This window comes from Pinus tabuliformis, chromosome 8 (assembly GCF_031772625.1).
Source record: "Pinus tabuliformis cultivar Carrire ecotype Pingquan chromosome 8, CPIR1, whole genome shotgun sequence".
In the NCBI taxonomy this organism is placed as follows: Eukaryota; Viridiplantae; Streptophyta; class Pinopsida; order Pinales; family Pinaceae; genus Pinus; species Pinus tabuliformis.
In genome coordinates this window covers 1,567,007,545-1,567,014,361 of record NC_142294.1, presented here as the reverse complement: position 1 = coordinate 1,567,014,361, position 6,817 = coordinate 1,567,007,545, and positions in this window count along the sequence as shown.

The following is a 6,817-nucleotide window of genomic DNA, read 5'->3' as shown; positions in this document are numbered from 1 at the left end:
ATTACATGAGACAAGAAACGTGAGATTTATTTCTTCATTATTGAAATACATTTCAGTTTCTTTGCCTTTACATATAAACCACTCTTCATTATTTTCACTTTGAATGAGCATACAAAGTGGATCCATTTAACAAATTTGTGTGGACAACTTTCTTTCTTCTTGGTAGAGTATTTGGATTTTGCTCTATGTATGTGCATAATTCTTTCCAAAGGCAATTTATTTGTGTAATTGGCTTGCTTCTCCCTCCCTAAGTATTCAATCTGGTTGGGTAGAGAAACATTGTCAAATGGTAGGGGATAGTCATGGTGGTTATTGCCTTGGTCACTAGAAAGCTTTGTAGATGCTTGGCCATCTATAGAGGTTTCTTAATTTTGGGTAATTAACTTACTCTAAAATGAAATAAGACATTCAATGTGTTCAGTGTAATATAGATATAAACAAAACATCTAAAGAAAAGTAATTGCACAATAATCCAGTCCAAGAAAATGAGGTTTTCCACAAACCAATTAAGCCTTTCAACCTTTTCGGCTTATTTGCTTATATCAAACATTTGTGTAGGGTTTCAACCAATTAACATTTCATTGAGTATATATCTACAAATCAATGATTTTAAGATCAAATCCCACAAAGCAATTCTATACCCGCTCTTCAAAATCTTGTGAAGCTATTGAAAGCAAAATCAATGAATTATCAATATAATTTTACCATAATAAAAAAACAATTAGAAGGCGTTTAGCCAGCTCAAATTGCTCATCCGTAGACTTGAACCAACATCTCTTCTAGAGAAATTCAAAAATTCTAATTTAATAATCCTATCGGCCTCTCTTTGTACCTTTTGGGACAATTGCTAGTCTATAACCCATTGTATCATATCAATATAAAGAAGAATTATCAAACAAGAAACTACACTATGCAAATGAGAGTTTGTGGTGTCCAAGAATGTGGCCTCAGAACTCATTTTACCTCCTTGATCATCTGTAGCAATAATGGTGCCTGGAATGTATTCAATGACATTAGTGAATTCTTGCTCAAGGTGATTGTACATTCCCTCCTAGGAGGAAATATCCACGTCCATGGTAACAACAATGCCTGAAAAGAGGAAGGCATTCAACTTTTTATCATCAAAGTCTTTAAGGACTAGTTGTGATGTCTATTGTATAGTCAACTTCTTTTTTCTCTCCCCATCTCGCTGAGTTTTGCAGTGCTTACCAAATTGGTTCGTTGCAATACCAAATTTAGGGTTAAAATGATGATTTTCAGAAAGACAGATCCAAATATAAAGTAATAGGATGAAATACTATTTAATAATAACTACCCATTGGAAATCCTATGCATTTTAAATTCAATTCCATAAAAGTGAAAAGGTAGGAAATCAAACACTCAAGGCATGCTTTTCAATTTGGCAAGTGAGTGTTATGTTCACATGAAAGTGAAAAGTGTTATTTTTGGATTGGAAGGTGAAGATATCTTGCCATATGAATAAGTTCTTACATCACCCTCGTGAGTGAAATCCTAGAAGAATCAAATGGAGGCTCCAGTTGAAACCTCCGAGATAGAGTTTCCGAGGTGATGTGGCAGGTAGGCCCTATGCACATTTTTGTGGATGAATGGAAATGGATGTATGCTTCGAGAATTTGGTGCACTTGGTGATGAGTCACCCTAGGAATAAATCCTAGAATATTTTCATAGAGCTCCTTTCGCAATTGCCGGGAAGTATTACCGGGGTCATAAGGGATCTTACATGTGAGGAGAAGGGTGGCCCACTAGGACATGTTATCCCAGCAAAGAGATCCCATAAGAAACCAGGTGAGGATCACAAAGAAATTATCAGGGAAAAGTTTGTGGGATTATGTGTAAAGTAAGGACATATAGGCGCTATCTGGACAAATAGAGGTGTTTCATAGTTAATGAGTGACCCCGACAATTAAAATCCCGGGGAGAAATGAAAGTGCTTCCATTGAAACCTCGAGGGTAACTACCTTTGATATGAAAATTATTGACAAAAGAGCTTTATGTTTATTGACATGAAAAAGTTTGATACGACAATTTATCCCCGTTGTTTTCAAGGGGACGTAGTTTATAAAATCTTCGGGAGGGTTGTTTCGGGTTACATGTCAAGTGGGACCTGTGAAACATTCGTAGAGGTTTTAAAATATACCATGTTTTTTTTTATTGTAATGATTTATATATTAATGATACAAGGTTTTGGTTGCGTTGGTTCTTGGCCTTTAGGTCTTATTTACTTTATTAAATTGAAACTTAATTTCTTTCAAGGCATGAAAGACCTAAAAGGGAAACTTTAGGATTTTTAAAGGTAAATTTTGGTTTTTCTGGTTTATAAAGATTTTTAATGAAAAAAGGGTTAAATATACATAAAAGAATTTTATATAAAAGTATCAAAATAATTTCTTTTACGATTAATTAGAAAAGAATAAGAAGGATATTCTCTTACTCATACTCATTCGCTTAATCACATCAGAGGAAGAAAATGATTTAATTGAATTTTATTACATTAAATAGGAAAAATAAGCTTTTGATTTGGCTACTAAGCTGAGAATACTTACCATGAGCATATGCAATCCATTTAAATATACTTTCTTTTACCCAATATTGCTTTGTTTCTATCAACGATCCTGTTCAGTATCCCGATGGGTTTGCATACATTTCCCAAAACTTCCTATATTAAATAATTATCAATTTCCTTTTCATTTATAACTTTAGAAATTGCTTATTTTAGCAATGGCAAATAGGAAACAAGGTGATATAAAAGTTGTTTTCATAATTGCATCTCATGGGGTAGATTAATCTTTTCACCTTAATTTTTTTTATTCCTATCACAATATTTATATTTGAAGGGAAAGGTTAAACTCTAAAGAGACTTCAATGCAAAGTATTTTCTAAGGTAACCTTCCTTGACAGATGAATTCATCATAGAGTATAAGGTTATAAATCATTTTCTTTATTTCTTGCAATTGATTAACGATAATCCTCTTAAAGATACAAGAGACAATTAAAATATCACATGTCACCTATGTTGTTGACAAGAAACTTATTATGGGATATATGAAAGTATTTACAAGGCTATATACAAATTACAAAAAGGGATCGAATTTGTCAAGATTTTTTTTTTTTTTTTTTAAGATTTGGCCATTCACGTGTAAAGTTTCCTCTACTCCTTCAAGAGTTTATAGTATAAAAGTGGATGGGTTAGTCTTTTGGGAGATCTGAAAGGGACTAAGCCAAAGCTTTTGAAATTTGGTATGTTTTCCTTTATCTTCACGGGCTTTATCCCATTTCAGAACCAAATCATTGACATCAAAATGTTTATCACCAACTGAATTACTATTAAACCATTGTTTAATATTTTTTTGATGATTATCATAAGTTTGTTTGGCTTTAACTCTAGTTTCCTCCAAATTAAAAATTTGAGCTAAGAGATGTTGCAAGCTAGTGCAAAGTTGTTCTTGAATGGATTGCACTAGGGCTTGAGAGGGTAGAGCAACATTTGGGGGGATTTTTTGTTTGTTTTTTTTTTTTTTTTTTGCTTTTTGCTTTTGTTATTTTTTTTTGCTTTGTTTTTCGTATACTGAAAAGTATGTGGAGGTACCTATTTCTTCTTTATAAGTTATTCTATCAGCCCATAGGGCAAAAATAAGAGCTTTAAGGCAATTTCTTTGATTATCGTCAATGCTTTTCTTAATTATCCTTAAAATGATCTTAATTGTTGATTTTTCTAATCCATTACCCCAAGGACAATAATTTGAAGAATATTTTAACTTAATACCCTTTTGAAGAGAAAATTTAGGAAGTGAAACGATAGAAAAATAAGTTGCATTATCAAAATGTAACGTGCTCGACATACGAAACCTAGTGATGATAAATTGATTTATGAAAGATATTACCTGATTAACAGTAACATTTTTCAATGGAATTACCTCCACCCATTTTGTGAAATAATTTGATGCAGGGAGAATAAATTTATGTTTCCGGGAAGAGTTAGGAGCAATGCCACTGATAATGTCAAGATCCCATTGCTCAGAAGGTTGCACTATGTTCACAGGACATATAAGCAATGCTACTTTCTTTTCTCTTCCCGTGCAATTTCAGAAAAATTTGCATTTTCTAACATAGGCATGTGCATCTTTAAAGAGTTTTGGCTAGTAATACCCCACGTGTAGAATTTTTTGAGCTGTTGTATCACCTCCAAAATGACCACCTGCTAGTCCATCATGCAAATCATTCAACACTTTATCAGCCTCATGTTTTTTTTGAACACCTAAGTAACATGGAATCATAATTCTTTCTAAATAAAACTCCATCTATAAGTTAATCCTAATTAGTTTTTAACCTTAAAGAGCACCTTTCCTTTGGTTCTAGATGTAATAGTGTTGTACCATTAGTCAAAAAATAGTTTAGATCTGCATACTGTGAATTAGAAAAATTAGGATTTACACATACTAGTTGAGGATCTTGTGACTAATGATTATCTAAACTATTTTCTGACTACGAATTGATGGTTTGAGTAACCAACTTACATAATCCTTGACCATGGAAAATTTTTGCATTCTTTATCTTCAAGTCATATTATTGTAACACAATCACCCATTGAGCTCTTTTCTCTCCAAGGTCTTTCTTAATCAACAAATTTCTTACATCAGAGTAAGGCAAAATTACCTTGGTATGAGATTTGATTGAAAAAGGTCTAAAATTCTTAATAGACTTGAAAACAACATAAGCTTATTTCTCAACATCTGAGTATTTCAATTCAGCTCATGAAATCCAGAACTGTTAAAGGTTACTAGTACTTCTACAACTTGATAATTTTGTTGAGTTAAAACATATGCATATGATTGATGAGAGGAAAATATATATAAAAATAATTTCATTATTATAATAAGGGGAAAACAAGGAGGGAGCTTGGATGATTACCTATTTAATGGATTCAAAAGTCTATATTTTAGATGCATTCCATTTAAAAGTTGCATTCTTCTTGATCATGTTTTATAAGGGAAAAACTATTTGTGCAAATTTGGAACAAAATGCCTTACAAAATTCATCTAACCCGAGAGTGATTGCATAGACTTTTTGTTCTAGGGAAGTGAAATTTATGAGATAGCCTTAACTCTATTAGGATCAAGAGTAATTACTTCTTTAGACAATGAATCTTGATAATTTACCTTCACATAATGCAAAAAATGTTTTTTAGGATTTAAAGATATCCCATATTTCCTACATCTTTAAAAAATATACTTTATATGATGAATATGATTAGCACATTTTATGGATAGTATGGTGATATCATCAAGATAAACAACAATAAATTTATTGACTAAACCTATGAAATCAATTTCCACTGCCCTTTGAAATGTTGCACCAACATTTATAAGACCAAATTGCATTTTTGATAAGCATAAGTGGCCCATTCGGTTCTGAAAGTTGTTTTAAGTCAGACATTGGGATGCATTAAGATCTTATTGTAAACCAAGAATTTGTCAAGGAATGACTTTAACTCAGATCCCTCAATGGACTGTAGAATATGTTCCATTAGTGGTAACGAACAATTATCTTTCTCCGAAGCTGTGTTAAGATTTCTAAAATCAATACAAATTTTATTAACCTGTTTTTATTTGTAATTGGAACAAGATTATAATCCCGTTTAGAATGTCTTATTGGGAAAATAATCTTATCATTTAACAACTTATTCAATTCAACTTTGATCTGAGGTTCCAGATTAGGATGTATTTGCTTCAATTTTTGTTGAATAGGATTTTAATTAGGGAGCATGGGGATTGTATGTTGGATAATTGAGGTGTCATAGGTCTTAAGTGTTGGGTTGTGTTATATTCTTTGGACGACTAGCCCCAGTAGTTAAAATGGGGGGTTAGAGTTCCCCTTTCGTTGCGATGGGCGCAGTGGGAGGGTAGCATCTCTCCCTGTCGGGGGGTTTGAGGGGGGCGGTAGCCCCCCTCTATGGGGTCCAGGGCAACGCCCCGGGGAATTTTTTTTAGACCCTATATTAGGTGGGAGAACCTACCTATGGTTTTGTGCATGGATTTCGCACATGGCTTTGGACGCGATGATTTTCGGTCCATGGTATTTTGTAGTTTTGGTTAAGGGAACTACGGTTATGTTCTAATCCAGGGTTAATGGATTGAGGTTTATGGATGCTTCAACATGTATATATATATATATATATATGTATTGTAACATTGAAAGGAACATAATGAAAAATCAATCTGGTAGTCCCGATTTTGGGATCCAGGGGAAAATCTCTATGTATATTTTTTTATGTGTTATTCTCTCTCCATTGTTTATTTTTTGTTCTTAGAATTCGTATGTAGGTAATTTCTGTATGGGGTTCAAACCTACATTAAGATCATTGTAGGTCCATGCAAAAACATCCTTATATCTTATGAGAAGATGTAACCACATCCTCCCACATTTACCCACTTTCACTAGCCTGTTGGGGTAAACATGAGTTGAGGGATACTATGACATGACTCAACCTCCTACATATAGTTAAGGAAGTGGAATCGAAGAACTGCAACTTTAATGACCTACCTCAGGAGTTACAAGACTCCCAAGAGCTAAACGACCCCTCTAGGTGCCCAAACCCTGAGTCAGATTGCTTTTTCACTGACATGAACCCCCAGTCGCATGCATAAGCCTATATCCATGCAATTGTAGACCTCCAGTCACATGCATAAGACTGTAAGGTAGCGTCTATAGCCCCAATTTCCCAGTTTTGTGCCTACAACCGCGAAATCTATGCCACCTTTTCAGGGCTAGACTTCAGATTACTGCCCAAAACTAGATG